Below are 16365 nucleotides of genomic sequence, written 5' to 3' on the forward strand. Positions count from 1 at the left end.
TGTTCCACTTTTTATAGTTTTCAGTGATGGAATGTAGGTGGGAAGGCCCAAAGGGTTGGGACACAGGTGGGCCAAAGAAGTAATCTGGGTACTTCTGAGACAGCATCTTCAAGTTTGCTGTTCATTAACACTTCTTTGAGATGGGCTATCTTCATGTTTGCAGGGGGGATGCTGTTCATTATCACTTCTTTGGGATGGGTTCTGGCCTTGGGCTTTTTCCTGGACTTCATTAACATTCCAAGAGTTGCTCGACTTTTCCTGGAATTCATTCTCAACATGGCCTCCATTTTAGATCTCACTCAACATTAGACCCAATTTACCTAACTACACTGACTACCTAGCTTTAAATCTGGTTTCATTCCCCACTTCTAATTTTGGGAACTCTTTACTGCTGTAAGGAAAGGGGGTGAAGTCGTTCTGGCTTCCTCAGGCTGAAAGGGGACGATGTTAGGCAAGCAGTTTGGAGTCCCCCTTTAATTTTTTTTTATTGGTTGTTCAAAACATTACAAAGCTCTTGACATATCATATATCATACATTAGATTCAAGTGGGTTATGAACTCCCATTTTTACCCCAAATACAGATTGCAGAATCACATCGGTTATACATCCACAATTTTACATAAAGTCCTATTAGTAACTGTTGTATTCTGCTACCTTTCCTATCCTCTACTATTCCCCCTCTCCTACCCTCCCATCTTCTCTCTCTACCCCATCTACTATAATTCATTTCTCTCCTTGTTTATTTTCCCATTTCCCTCACAACCTCTTATATGTAATTTTGTATAGCAATGAGGGTCTCCCTCCATTTCCATGCAATTTCCCTTTTCTCTTGAATCCCCTCCTCTCCCATGCACAAAACTTACCTCAAAATGGATCAAGGAGGTTGATATCAAATCAGAGATTCTGCATCTGATAGAAGAAAAAGTTGGCTCCGATCTACATATTGTGGGGTCGGGCTCCAAATTCCTTAATAGGACACCCATAGCACAAGAGTTAATAACAAGAATCAACAAATGGGACTTACTTAAGCTAAAAAGTTTTTTCTCAGCAAGAGAAACAATAAGAGAGGTAAATAGGGAGCCTACATCATGGGAACAAATTTTTACTCCTCACACTTCAGATAGAGCCCTAATATCCAGAGTATACAAAGAACTTAAAAAATTAGACAATAATATAACAAATAACCCAATCAACAAATGGGCCAAAGACCTGAACAGACACTTCTCAGAGGAGGACATACAATCAATCAACAAGTACATGAAAAAATGCTCACCATCTCTTGCAGTCAGAGAAATGGAAATCAAAACCACCCTAAGATACCATCTCACTCCTGTAAGATTGGCAGCCATTATGAAATCAAACAACAACAAGTGCTGGCAAGGATGTGGGGAAATGGGTACTCTTGTACATTGCTGGTGGGGCTGCAAATTGGTGAGGCCAATTTGGAAAGCAGTATGGAGATTCCTGGGAAAGCTGGGAATGGAACTACCATTTGACCCAGCTATTGCCCTTCTCTGACTATTCCCTGAAGACCTTAAAACAGCATACTACAGGGATACTGCCACATTGATGTTCATAGAAGCACAATTCACAATAGCTAGACTGTGGAACCAACCCAGATTCCCTTCAATAGATGAATGGATAAAAAAAATGTGGCATTTATACACCATGGAGTATTATGCAACACTAAAAAATGACAAAATCATGAAATTTGCAGGGAAATGGATGGCACTAGAGCAGATTATGTTCAGTGAAGCTAGCCAATCCCTAAAAACAAATAAATGTCTTCTTTGATATAATGAGAGCAACTAAGAACAGAGCAGGGAGGAAGAGCAGGAAGAAAAGATTAACATTAAGGAAAGGGAGAGAAAATGGAGTCCCCCATTAAAAATCAGGTCTATTTAGTGGTCCATGATAGAAGTCCGATTGAGAAGTAATAGGCTGGGAGGCCATTTGAGTGATGGGTGGTCTATAAGAGAAACAAGAATTCATTAGTAACGGAACCATACTGATGCAGCAATAAATGCCACAGCACAAGAATATGCCAATGAGTATGATGCCAAAGACAGAGAATAACAATGTTTTCCACCAGGAAGTACCAGAGAACCAGGAGCTAAGGATTTGTTTCCATTACAAAGTTGATGATTACATGGCTTTTATCTGAACATGTGAATCTTTAAGGATATTTGTCACATTGCCAGAATTGTCAGGGACATAAACACAAAATTCAGTTTTAATAATGGCACAAGTACCACCTTGGGCTGCAGTGAGGACATCTAAAGCCATCCGATTTTGTAAGATGGCCTTCCTATTAAGAGTTATTTTAGTATTAAGGAGAGAGATACTCTCTTCAACATCATGGAGGGCAGTTTGAGTTAAATGGTTTAAAGTCTCTACATGCCACATTACATCTTCTAAACCAATTTGTGGGATAAACAGAGAAGCTAGATGATCATACCAATGAAACACAGATTGTCCCCATCTGTGTTTGAAACTGGGGAGATTTTCTGGCTGCGTTATATTTTGGGTCCATCTCCCCTGCATCCAGGGGTACCCAAGAGTACATCTTCCTATCCAGCCTGGGGGAAGCCAGGGCCATAGGTTAGTTCCATATATCCATTGAGTCCCATTGGGTGCTGGCCAAATAGTTTTCGGTCTAGAAAGCCAATTTGTTCCAAACCAATCATTGGCTTGTAAAACTATAATTTGTTGACATTGTGACTCTGGGGTTCATCCTAATTCTCAAGTGGCATTAGGTCACGTGTCATGTGTATGGTTTCATTGTTCACAACAGATTGAGGCTTTTTGGTTTAAATGCCCAATAGTGGGAGTGAGCCATAAATCTTTGTCCAAAATCTGATAGTAACCATCTTTGTATCTGTGACATATTGATGGTGCGGGTGGTGGAAGGAGAGAATTAGATGGGCCTATATGGATTTAACAGTAGTGGAAGTCTGAAGGTTGGTCTGGTTTAAAATGAAAATCTTTCCATGACCAGGTTGTGATAAAGTTTCATTTATAGGCCATATATTAACATCTTCACGAGAGGCATTTTGTAAAAAGGGTGTTTCTTTATTTTGTTGTAACATTAAGGATTGTAAATTTAAACAGTCAATTCCTTGTAAGGGGGATACCCACCAAGGTAGTCCAGAAGTGCTGGAAAGGGGTTATAGTCCACATATCCATATATCTTTCTGTAACCTACTGGCATATTGTTGAACCCACATTATAAAAGAGTTAGTGTCTGTTGATCTGTTTATGGTAGCAAACAAAGAGAGAAGAAAAAGTTTACATATCACCATTTTCTCTGTTGAAGAGACATCTTAGGTCCTCTACTGGGGTGCAGGAGTATCGCTCCTCAATTTTTTGGGCAGAAGAAGTCTCTGTGGGTATCGACTCAGGATGGCAGGCCTTAATCCAAGAGTAGTGGATCCAATTCTCCTGTCCCAGCACCTTTACTGCAGAAGGGGTGGATAAGATTACAGAAAAACGTCCTTTCCAAAGAGGGTCTAGGTTTGGAGAGTTTGAAGGTATGGTCTTAATCATAACTAGATCTCCAGACTCATATAGAGGTGGAGAAGTAACTGGCTCTGATATAGGATATTTGCAAATTTCAGTTTTCAATTTGGCCAAGTTTGTGATCTGCAGTTTCTTGGTCTTTAAGGATATCATTTCTTAGGAATGGTCTACCGTACAAGAGCTCAAATGGGCTGAGCCCTAATGTTTTGAGGGTGTTCCTGGTTCTGAGCAGTGCTAAAGGAAGCACCTTAGGCCATGGGTAGTGGGTTTCTTGAGTGAGTTTCCTTAGATGTCTTTTTAATATATCATTAGTTTTTTCTACCTTTCCTGAGGATTGAGGTCTCCAAGCACAATGGAGATGATATTTGATGCCTAAGGCTTTGGATATCCCCTGAATGACAGCTGCCTTAAAGGCTGCTCCATTGTCACTTTGCAGACCTGTGGGATTATTTCCTGTAATAATGCCTTGACTACCTCTCCTGCTGGTTCAGTTCAGGAGTGGTAGGATTCAGTCCATCAAGTAAAAGTATCTATCATAACTAATAAATATTGAAATCCATTACTCTTAGGCATATGGGTAAAATCAAGTTGCTAGTCTTCCCCAGGGAACTGTCCCGTTCTTTGTAATCCTGGGTGCTTTTTGGCAGAATTAAGTGGATTATTTCTTTGGCATGTGTCACAGGCTTTGACTATTTGGAGGATGGTCTTTGAAAGATCTTTTTCTTCAAATATCTCTCGGATTAATTTGAGAGTATTTTCTTCTCCTAGGTGGAAAGATTGATGAAAGGTATGTAAAATCTTCCACTGGGAATTAGCAGGTAAATAAAGTTTTTCATCTTCCATTTGAATCCACCCAGAGGGTAAAAGAATAGCTCCTTTAGATAGTGCCTTTTTAGTTTCCTCCTGGGTGTATTGAAGTCTTATCTCTGGGGGAGGGCCTGTCCATATCAAAGGGGCTAAGGTAGTTATCTGTGAATTTCCCTTAGCAGCCTCCTTGGTTTGTTGGTCTGTTTCCTTCTGCTATTTCATCTATCCCTTTCTGATGTTCTTGGCAATGAATTACTGCTACATCTTTGGGTAAATGGACAGCCTCTAGCAGTCTTAAGATTTGCTCATAGTTCTTTATAGACGTTCCCCAGTCGTTTGAAATCCTCTTTCCTTCCAAATTGCTGCATGTGCATGCAGGATTAGGTAGCCATATTTAGAGTCAGTATCAATATTAATTCTCTGTTGTTTCCCTATTTCCAATGCTCTTGTTAGGGCTATCAATTCAGCTACTTGTGAGCTTGTGCCTGGGGGCAAAGATTTTGCCTCTATGGTGTCATGTATGGTCACCTCAGCATATCCAGCTTTGCATTCTCCTTGTTCCATAAAAAAAAACTCCTATCTGTGAACATGGTGAGGTCTGGATTGGATAGGGGAAGGTTTTGAAGGTCCTTTTGAGCTGAGTAATTTATAGCTATTACTTGTTGGCAGTCATGTTCAGAATTTCCATCTAATTTCTCTGGGAGGAAGGTAGCTGGGTTTAAATTAGAACAAGTCCTTATTTGAGTTGCAGGCCCTTCTAAAAATAGGGTTTGATATTTTAGAAGGCGATTGTCTGAGAGCCATAGTTCACCTTTTGTATTTGAAATTCCTGAGAGATCATGGGAGGTGTAGAATATAAGGTCTCTTCCCAGGGTGATTTTAATTGCCTCAGGGACTAGCAAGGCCACAGCTGCTACTATCCTCAAAAAATGAGGCCATCCTCAAGACACTAGATCAAGCTCCTTACTGAGATAAGCTACTGGCTGTTGAGCTGGTCCTTTCTTTTGTGTGACCACTCCTAGGGCTATTCCTCCTCCTTCAGTAACAAATAGGTTGAATTTTTGTTCAGTGGGTAAGCTGAGGGCAGGGGCTTGGAGTAAGGGCCCTTTCAATGCCTTAAAGGCTTTAATCTGTTCTGGTTCCCATATGAGAGAAATCATTCCTTGGCATAGTGTCTCTTTGAGGAGGCTATAGAGAGGTTTAGCTATTTCCCCATATCCAGGGATCCAAAGCCTACAGTATCCAGTTATCCTTAGGAAGCCTCTAAGTTGTCTTATGGTTTGAGGTAGAGGATATTGTCCTATGGGGGTTATTCTTTCTGGTCCTAGCTTGCAAGTTCCTTGAGACAGATATAATCCTAAATATTGAACTTGTTCTTGGAATAACTGAACTTTTTTCTTTGAGACATTATAACCTGTACTAGCTAAGAAGTTTTAAAGCTCTTTAGTAGCCTTTTGACATTCCTTTTCAGTAGAGGCACACAAAAGTATATTATCTACATATTGTAGGACAGTCAGAGATGTCTTATCTCTGAACTCTGTTAAACCCTTAGCTAGGGTTTGGCCTAAAAAATGAGGGCTGTCTCTAAAACCTTGGGGTAATACAGTCCAAGTTAGTTGAGATCCACTATCTGGCTCTTCAAAGGCAAACAGACATTGTGATTTGGATTCTAAGGGTATACCAAAAAAAGGCATCTTTTAAATCTAACACAGTAAACCAAGCAGCGACTGCTGGAATCTCAGATAACAGGGTGTATGGATTAGGAACCATAGGGTAGAGAGGAACAACTGCTTCATTAGTTATTCTCAGGTCCTGAACTAGTGGCCATTCCCCTTGGGTTTCTGAATTCCTAAAATGAGTGTGTTACATGGGCTATTGCAGGGCACTAAAAGTTTCTGTCTCTTGAGGTTCTGAATGATCTTTAATAAGCCCTTTTTTGCCTCTGGACATAGGGGATATTGTCTCTGATGTGGAAAGACATAAGGGTCCTTTAACACTATTTTAATTGGAACTGCACTTTTTGCCCTTCCAATTTTGCCTTCAGTAGCCCACACTTCAGGGTTTATATCACATTCTAATAAAGGCAAATATAATGGTCCTCTCGGTCCTAAATTCATTGTAATGGACGTCTGAAGTTTTGAAAGTAAGTCCCTTCCCAATAAAGGGGCAGGGACTATCAGAAATGCATGAGAAAACATCACCCTGTCCCACTCACAACTCAGTGGGGGAGTAAGCCTTCTGGTAATAAGCCATCCAGACACCCCTGGTATGGTTACAGTATTAGAGGAAAGGGATCCAGGATAAGAGATGAGCACAGAATAACTGGCGCCAGTATCTAAAAGGACGTTGACATTTCGGTTCCCTACAGGGAAGCATACCTGGGGCTCACATGCAGTGATAGGAGTCATGGGAGCCAGAATCCAGCCCAGGCCCCATCAGGCCTGTGTGGAGGAGTATGGCTTCAAGAACCTACACCCCTGAGGACAGTCACTCTTCCAGTGATTGCCTTGACATTTAGGGCAGGGCCTTTGAGGTGGACGCTTGGCTTTCAGGCAATCCCGTTTGAAATGTCCTACCTCTCCACAATGGAAACACGTCCCTTTTGTGGATTGAGGAGCATTTCATTTTCCTCCTACACCCTGGGAACTTACTCCTCTAAAGGCAAATACCAATGCTTCAGTTCTTTTTCTATCTCTGAGCTCTTTCTCCTTTTGTTCCCTCTATATCTCTATTATAGAAAACGGAAGTAGCAAGTCGGAGGATATTATCTAAAGATTTATCAGGGCCATATGCCAATTTTTGTAACTTCCTCTGATGTCTGGGTCTGACTGAGTGATAAATTTGTCCTTTAAAAGTAATTGGCCCTCTGTGGATCCAGAATCCATGGTGGTGTGTTTTCTCATTGCCTCTCTGAGTTTCTGCATGAAAACAGCAGGGTTTTCCTGGAGGCCCTGAATAATTTATAAAATCTTAAAATAGTTTTTTGGGCTTTTGCTTGATTCTCTTAAGGGCCTCAAAGACCGACACTTGAAAATGGCTAATTTTCCAAGCATCTTGCTCATCATTTAGGTCCCACTCAGGATCATTTCTGGAAACTGCCTGTGCTCCAGATGGGTAATTAGGTTTGCTCCTAGTCTGTTCTGCTGGGGAAGGAGCAAGGTGTAGTTCATCCCCAAATTCCTCAGCTGCTCTCCGAGTAGCCTCCTTCTCATTTAAAGTCAAGGTCTGTTTGAATAACAGCATAATATCTTTCCAAATGAGGTCAAATATCTGGCATAAGTTTTGAAATACCTCAATATATTTATCTGGTCCTCCAAAAGTCAGTTTTTATCTGGCTTAGGTCTTGAAGGGAGAAGGAGGTATGTACTTTGATTGGCCCAAATTCTCCTCCTGGAATCTCCTGGAGAGGTAATATATTTGGTTTATCTTTTGGAACAGATGCAGGGAGGCCAGGATATGGGGGACAGGAAGGCTGTTGTTGCACACCAACAGCAAATAGAGATTTTATGGGTTATCCTGATTCCTTCTCCTCAGTAGGCGAGTCCCCAAGTTTTTCTCTCTTCATGGCAGATATCATGGCTAAGTCTACTTTACATTGTTGGCATAATTTAGACAGGAAAGAAAACCTGAACATTATAAAAACAAAAATAATATTGAACATATGGCACCTCACACCATTTCCCTTCCTTTTTTGCAAAATTTATCAAGCTGTAAAATTGTATTAAAATTGATACTTCTCTCTGGTGGCCAGGTTTCTCCATTAGGGAGTTTGTATTGAAGCCAAGCCTGGTGGCAGAAGAAAATGAGGTGCTTTTTCTTGAGCATCTAAGTGTCAAATCTATCCCAGTTTTTCAATATGCAGGTAAGTGGTGTACCTGGCATATTGGAAAGTGAAGCTCCCATCTGAGTGAGAAGAAAAGAAAACAGGACTCAGGAGCCCACACCAGAGAAAACTGTTCATCTCCCTAAGCTTGAGCTTCCTAAATGGTCCAGAAAACCCATCTCTCACCTTGCTTTGCCAAGGGGTTTCTGGTCCCCTTTGTCAAAGTGATAGGGAAAAAATGAGACAATATGTGAGAAAAAGTTGCTTAAACTATAAAACATATAAATATGAGATTATATAGCTACAAAGATATGTGTTCATAGAGGTAGATGGATCTTTATCAGTAGAATTGTGTTTTCCAAATCAAAACCATATTAAAACGTTGCTTGGGCTGTTTTGTTGGGTTTTGTTGCTTGATATGATTATTTCTTTTGGCTATAGAGTGAAAGAAAAGCTTGCATTTGCTGGCTTGACCAAACACTTTCAGGTCTTACAAGTCACCAGAGATTAATAGACTGTGTTAAGAGTGCCTCAAAAGCAAGGGCATTTGGTGGAAGAGAAGAGTGATTGGCCAAGATCATGCAAACTGCTTTTTACCTACCTATATTTAGAGTGTCATCATTTTATAGGCTATTTTCCTGTTCCTTAACCATGATACAGTATCTAAGAAATAACAGGGATTATGTGTAGAGGCAACAAATATTATATACTTATATATTTCCATATTTAATAAAAATTTTACCCAGAGAATATTAAACATTTTTATTTATTGTCAAAAGAAAGCATTTTTGTATTAAATGAGTGTTGGATGCATTCTGTCTTATGAAATAATGGATGTATCTAATAACTGTTGGATGCATTCTGACTTAGGAAACAATGCATGCAGATATATGAATGACTTTATCGAATATAGTGCTAGGGGCATCAAGTGTGATAAGATACAGGACAGCCTGTGTTGATTCTGACTTACATAGTACTTTTTGGTTAACAGGAGGATTGCCATACCAGAGAAGAGGCAATGATATTTGGCATTGAACTCTGTGACAATGGATTTATGCACCATGGTAGGGATTTTTGTCTTGGAAGCTTACAGATGCATTTCATTGTTTTGGTTCTTCTTAGGACATTGGGAGTATCTCAGTACTCTAGTGATGTGCAGAGGAACCAACAAGTCTGTCTGGGTGTTGCCCTGGGTCCATGCTGAGTCACCATATCTTCAATCCATTTCATTGCTGGTGCCATTCCTGTGTCAAATTGCTGTTATCTACCAGTTGCCATGACTTCTTTTATTTTTCTAGGCGATGCTAATTGCAGAAGAGCAATGGCTTGAGTTAGAAGTTTTGGTTTGATCATGTACCTTTTTGAATTGGTTTCAGATTAGACTCATATTTTTAAAAATTACACTAGAAAGTAGAATAATTAAATGAATTATGGCTGAATATTTATTGTTTTTTGAGGGGATATTTTCAAAATCTCTTTAGGGAATTAAATTATAGATCTCTGGGGATAATGTTTCTTTTTGGCCATTAGTGACTGATTTTTTCTAGTTTCATGACTTGATTTTGATGATTTGCTGAAAGTCATCAAACAAAAGTTTTAAATAAAGTTCATAGATTTATCAAAATAACAAGATTGGATTTTTCCTCTCTTCACACTAGGTTATAGAATCTGTGGACTCAAAACATTTTTCTTTCGAAAAAAAATGTGCTTCTAACTATGTTCCATAGTTCCTGTAGACATTAGGTAAATAAAATATCTACCCACAATCTCAACTTTATATTTCTAGGACAAGTGACACAAATATCCCTCAGATTTTTTTTCTATTTCTTTCTATAATTTCAAATCAATGTTTCCTTTAAATTGCTGTTACTGAAAGGATTTTGGATTTTTAAAGTAATTATTTTTCCAATGTTAACTTCTTTTCTATTTAACCAAGTCTGTCATTGATCAGATTAAAATCCAAACTTAACTAAAAGATTTTAATAAATCCTAACATGCACTGCAAAGCAAACTTAGAAACCTATGGTGTTCTCAACTCATAGTAATCATTTTATGCATGTTTTTAATATCTTGCACAATTATGGAAAATTTAAATAGGTGAAGGGTTGCCTTTCATGTGTGAGCAAGTCCCATGTGTCACTTTTCTTCTAAGACTTTCACATAAACATGCTTTCTGTGTGAAATGTGATCTTTTTTTCCACATAGTTCTTTTCTGTTTAAAAGCAATATTCAGCCAGGTGTGATGGAGTACACAGCTCAGGAGGCTGAGACAGGAGGATCACCATCCTCAGCAAAATTGAGGCTCTAAGCAACTCAGTGAGACATTGTCTCTAAATAAAATACAAAATAAGGCTGGGGATGTGAAAGGAAATCCAGGAACTAGGAGACAGGTGAGTGAGAAATAAAACACGGAGAGTAGGCAGAGATACACAGGATTGTTTATTTGTCAGAGCTGACAAACAAAGGCACATCTCTCCATAGATGGAGAGAGGCAAAACAAGTTTGGGGTTCAGGACTTTCATGGGGCAGGCTCAGGGATTACAGCTGGGTGGGTTCCACTGTGGCTGTTAAAGGAGAGGTTGGTATCAGGGAGGGTGAGCCTTTCTCAGAAAGACCCTTAGGCCGGAAAGTGAATTTTTTCTTTAAATGGTGGCTGTCATTTAAGATGGCCATCCAGATGCTATGCAAGGACCTTACATATGTGGCTCAGTGATTGAGTCCCCTGAGTTTAATCCCCGGTACCACCTCAAAATTGCAATGTTCTCAAGTAATCTCATTTCAGTCAAGGTCAGTTTTCTTCCTTCTATCTGACCATTAATATTTTTCACCAAAACCCTTAGGATCCTTGGCATGGACTGATGACATAAAGTTTATGTTTTGTTAGCCTTGTTTAAACAAAGTCTAAATACTAAAGAATTTGTACAGAATGAGATCCTGACATCTGTCAAAATGCTTTACAAGAGAAATCTTCTGTATTTCTTATTCATCTGTCCTTTGTACCTTGAAGTATACTTCTTGGTACAAGTTGATTCATAGAACTAAGAGCTAAAGGGAAGATAGTGGTCACAGGGCATAGTAGAAAGAATTGTGATGGATTAGTCCAGGTCTGGAACTGATTCTGGATGTGATAATGAGAAAACTACCTAAGCACTCCATACTTCAGTTTTCTTAGTCTGCAAAATGAGGGTAATAAAATTTTCACCATGTTGCATTAAACTAAAAAGAGGTGATCTTCGTAAATAACTTGGAAACTTGGTAAGCAATCCAAAAAGACCGCTATTTCATTTCATTATTTTTACAGAGTTGCCTGGATGGGAAGACTGTATTGATTTCTGAATGAAAGACTCACTGGCAACGTATCAACCATGACATAAAAGCAACACAAAGTCATGGTGAAAAATAGAAATGATAACATATTTTAGATTAAATCTTGCCTAAATGAGATAAACAGAGTTACAAAGCTCTGCTATAGCTGCTTTCATTCACATCAAAAGCAACAGGGGAAGGCATCAATATAGCCAGGTATGAGGCAAACTATTTTTCCCTTGTCAGTTATCACTACTCTGTTGTAATACAATATTTTACAATAAATGTTTAGGTAAATATACTGCTTCCTGATGCTTTATGTTAAAATGAAGAATGAATCAAAACTTTTGAGAATTATCAGCTTGATATTCTAGTTTTAATTCCCTAAAATATTATAATTTCTTCCACTAAATGGTTCTTCAGGGACTAGTGTTTCTCTTGTCCAACCACATAGTGATCTGTCTACACAGAGAAGGGACAGAAATCCCCAACTAACACGTGATAACCAAGAATGCTCTCAGAACTGCTAGGAATTTGGCTATATTTCTTTCTTTTTTTTTATTTTTTTTTTATTTTTTTATCGGTTGTTCAAAGCCCTGCAAAGCTCTTGACATATCATATTTCATACATTAGCATGGATGTGTAACCCATGTGATTCGGCTATATTTCTTCTATAAAGGTGTAACAACCTTCTGTAAATAACTGGCAAATGAATACAAGTGCTATGGAACACAGTTAGAAGCACATTTTTTTTCGAAAGAAAAATGTTTTGAGTCCACAGATTCTATAACCTAGTGTGAAGAGAGGAAAAATCCAATCTTGTTATTTTGATAAATCTATGAACTTTATTTAAAACTTTTGTTTGATGACTTTCAGCAAATCATCAAAATCAAGTCATGAAACTAGAAAAAATCAGTCACTAATGGCCAAAAAGAAACATTATCCCCAGAGATCTATAATTTAATTCCCTAAAGAGATTTTGAAAATATCCCCTCAAAAAACAATAAATATTCAGCCATAATTCATTTAATTATTCTACTTTCTAGTGTAATTTTTAAAAATATGAGTCTAATCTGAAACCAATTCAAAAAGGTACATGATCAAACCAAAACTTCTAACTCAAGCCATTGCTCTTCTGCAATTAGCATCGCCTAGAAAAATAAAAGAAGTCATGGCAACTGGTAGATAACAGCAATTTGACACAGGAATGGCACCAGCAATGAAATGGATTGAAGATATGGTGACTCAGCATGGACCCAGGGCAACACCCAGACAGACTTGTTGGTTCCTCTGCACATCACTAGAGTACTGAGATACTCCCAATGTCCTAAGAAGAACCAAAACAATGAAATGCATCTGTAAGCTTCCAAGACAAAAATCCCTACCATGGTGCATAAATCCATTGTCACAGAGTTCAATGCCAAATATCATTGCCTCTTCTCTGGTATGGCAATCCTCCTGTTAACCAAAAAGTACTATGTAAGTCAGAATCAACACAGGCTGTCCTGTATCTTATCACACTTGATGCCCCTAGCACTATATTCGATAAAGTCATTCATATATCTGCATGCATTGTTTCCTAAGTCAGAATGCATCCAACAGTTATTAGATACATCCATTATTTCATAAGACAGAATGCATCCAACACTCATTTAATACAAAAATGCTTTCTTTTGACAATAAATAAAAATGTTTAATATTCTCTGGGTAAAATTTTTATTAAATATGGAAATATATAAGTATATAATATTTGTTGCCTCTACACATAATCCCTGTTATTTCTTAGATACTGTATCATGGTTAAGGAACAGGAAAATAGCCTATAAAATGATGACACTCTAAATATAGGTAGGTAAAAAGCAGTTTGCATGATCTTGGCCAATCACTCTTCTCTTCCACCAAATGCCCTTGCTTTTGAGGCACTCTTAACACAGTCTATTAATCTCTGGTGACTTGTAAGACCTGAAAGTGTTTGGTCAAGCCAGCAAATGCAAGCTTTTCTTTCACTCTATAGCCAAAAGAAATAATCATATCAAGCAACAAAACCCAACAAAACAGCCCAAGCAACGTTTTAATATGGTTTTGATTTGGAAAACACAATTCTACTGATAAAGATCCATCTACCTCTATGAACACATATCTTTGTAGCTATATAATCTCATATTTATATGTTTTATAGTTTAAGCAACTTTTTCTCATATATTGTCTCATTTTTTCCCTAGCATATTCTTTAGAGCTTAGATCCTCAACCAAATCTATTTTCTCTTCCTTATCAATTCTACTTAATTTCTATTGTCAACACCCTAGTCTGATATTTGAATTTTCCTTGTACAAAGTATCAACTTTTCTTCTGGGAATTAACATATGCTATTATAGAATTCAACTTTTCTACACAGGAATTTCATGTTCCAAAATTTTACATTTATATCAAAAATTTTATTATGTTTTCAAGACCTTCCATGTCCCTAGTTTTGCTGTCCCTCTCCAGATTCACATTACAAAGCTTAATACCTACAGCTCTCATGCTAGTCAGCTCAGCCTCCCTGTGTGGCCTGAATTCTCTGTCATTTTCATCCTTGTGTTCACTCAGGTAATTGTTCATGCTTGCAATGCCCTTTCCCTTGCCCTCCATTCATTTAAATTCTACCCATTGGGTATGAAGAACCCAGGGTAAGTTTCACCTCATGCTGGATACACAAATTAGGGTTTTATCTGAAAGTAATTGTTAAGTCTCATCTAAAATATTAACATTTAAATGTAAAAATCTGGGTGTCATTAAAAAAATAAGTAATCTTAAAGAGTCTAAAAATAATATTAAACAACTGGGGATATAGCTCAGCTGGTAGAGTGCTTTGTGCTTTGCATGCACAAAGCCCTGGGTCCAATCCCCAACACAGAAAAAAATAATTATAAAAACAAAAATAATATTAAACAATAAAAATCTCAAATTACATGTGCAGAGATGAAACTAATAGGTTTAAATATTAATAATGAAACAAAAATAAAGACTTTATGATGAAATACCAAATGTTATCATCTACTTGTAACAAAGATAGAGACTTTCTTTAAAAACAATGGTTTATCTGCTCATAAAATTGACTCTAATATCCAAGTGTAATAACAACATTTCAGATAAGCACTATCTTTTCTCCTAGATAATAAGTTCAGTTAAAAGGGTATCAGTTGTTTTAGCTTTTTCTTTAATTTAATAAGTGAATTTTCATTCACTTATTAACTGACCTAGTATGAGAAAATATCTAAATAAGTACTATATTTGAATATATTTATGATGTACTAGATGTCTTAATTTGTTCTACACTTAGAAGCAAATCATTTTCTTAACATAAGCTGTCAGCATCCAATTCCTGAGAAGCGAAGAAACAATAACAATAATAAAATCTGTACTTTGCTACTTAAAATATACACAGACATATGAAAACTCACATTACCAAAGCACAATTGTTATCTAATAGAGAAAAAGGCATAGGGAAACTAGAATCATTTGCAAGGACTAACAAAAAGATACTTTAAAACAAACTAGTAAAAAAAAAAAACATGAAAAAAATTGTAGCAAGTATTTGATGATGCTCAAATTATGCCTAGTGTTTTTTGATCAATCTCAGCTGATACTTTTAAAAGACAAGACAACATAAAAGTTAAGTTTAAGGATTCTGAATTGAGAATATCTATGTTGAAATTCTAACTTTGCTTCCTATTAGTGATATGACCACGGAAAAGATACTTCACTGTACCTCATCTGTAGGCATACATTAATTTTTTAAAAAGTGCCTAACTCACATGCTCAAAGTATAGAACAGTAGTAAATGAAACTCAGAAACTTCTGTATTTACCTGTGCAATTAACCAGTCTATCAATTTCTTGGTCATGACAACAGATTTATAGGTCCTGAAATGGTAATCTTTATCTCTACAAAGGAAAAAGAATCCAAATACATTGAGTAAATAATAAGTGAGCACAGGGACATATTTTTCATTTGGTGTTGGTGTACAACACAAAAGTTCACCAATTTAATGAGAATCAATTGCCCATTAATGCACAAATGTACATGTTTGCAAAGTATGGACAATGCCTGAAAAAAAATCCTTCATCGTCTCATACAAGGGGAAGAGAGACTGATTATGACATTGAAGCAGAACATTTTCTTATATACAAATAGGCTACTATTGTTATAATATCTAGTAATAATTTAGCTGGAGGTATAACATCTCATAAATAAAGAAAAATTAAAACAGAACTTCTTCCTTTAAGTCACATAGAAGTTTCTACTAAAAATTTCCTTAAAATGTGGAGAAGAAAGCAATGCCCATTATTCCCACTTCTGTATTCTCCAAGAAGGAAGGGTTTGTATTTAAAAGAAGACTGTCCATATGGCTCTGTTGTCCTGAAAACCCTACAGGCCTACCCTGAAATAGATACACTGAGCACTTGTCACCTCTTCTGCCTGATCAGAGCACGGACATAGTGACACCAAAATTCCAGGGAAAAAGCAGCCCAATGGGTTCTCTACATCAAGTTCAGTAGATTTCCAAGTACTGAGGGAAATAATCACTCAAAGTTCAGTTAGATACCAACAAAGTCTCATGATCAGACCCAAGGACAGAAATTTATAATTCATTCATTTTGCAGGCCTGAATCAAAAGGGAATGAGGAAATCATGGTCCTTTCAAAATGTCAAAAAAAAAATGCAAACTGCAAAAGCTTAAAGTGTCTACTAATTACTAGCTCTATTCACTGTTTAGCCTCTGTCAGTAATTTACAATTAATATTTCCATCTTTTTACCCACTTGCATTAAAAAGCTCCAAGATACAGTTGAATTTATGAGATTTCAATATAAATAAACTAGGTCAGCCAATAATCAAAGGCAGCTTTTTCTTTTTGAATCTTTTA

The 16365-nt window shown here is 37.4% G+C and overlaps 1 pseudogene; it reads right to left on the bottom strand.

Moving 5' to 3' along the window:
* The window catches only part of LOC143410673 (phosphatidylinositol 3,4,5-trisphosphate-dependent Rac exchanger 2 protein-like), a 144080-nt pseudogene that overhangs the window by 87369 nt on the left and 40346 nt on the right, over positions 1-16365 (bottom strand).

This window comes from Callospermophilus lateralis, chromosome 11 (assembly GCF_048772815.1).
Source record: "Callospermophilus lateralis isolate mCalLat2 chromosome 11, mCalLat2.hap1, whole genome shotgun sequence".
Taxonomy (NCBI): Eukaryota; Metazoa; Chordata; class Mammalia; order Rodentia; family Sciuridae; genus Callospermophilus; species Callospermophilus lateralis.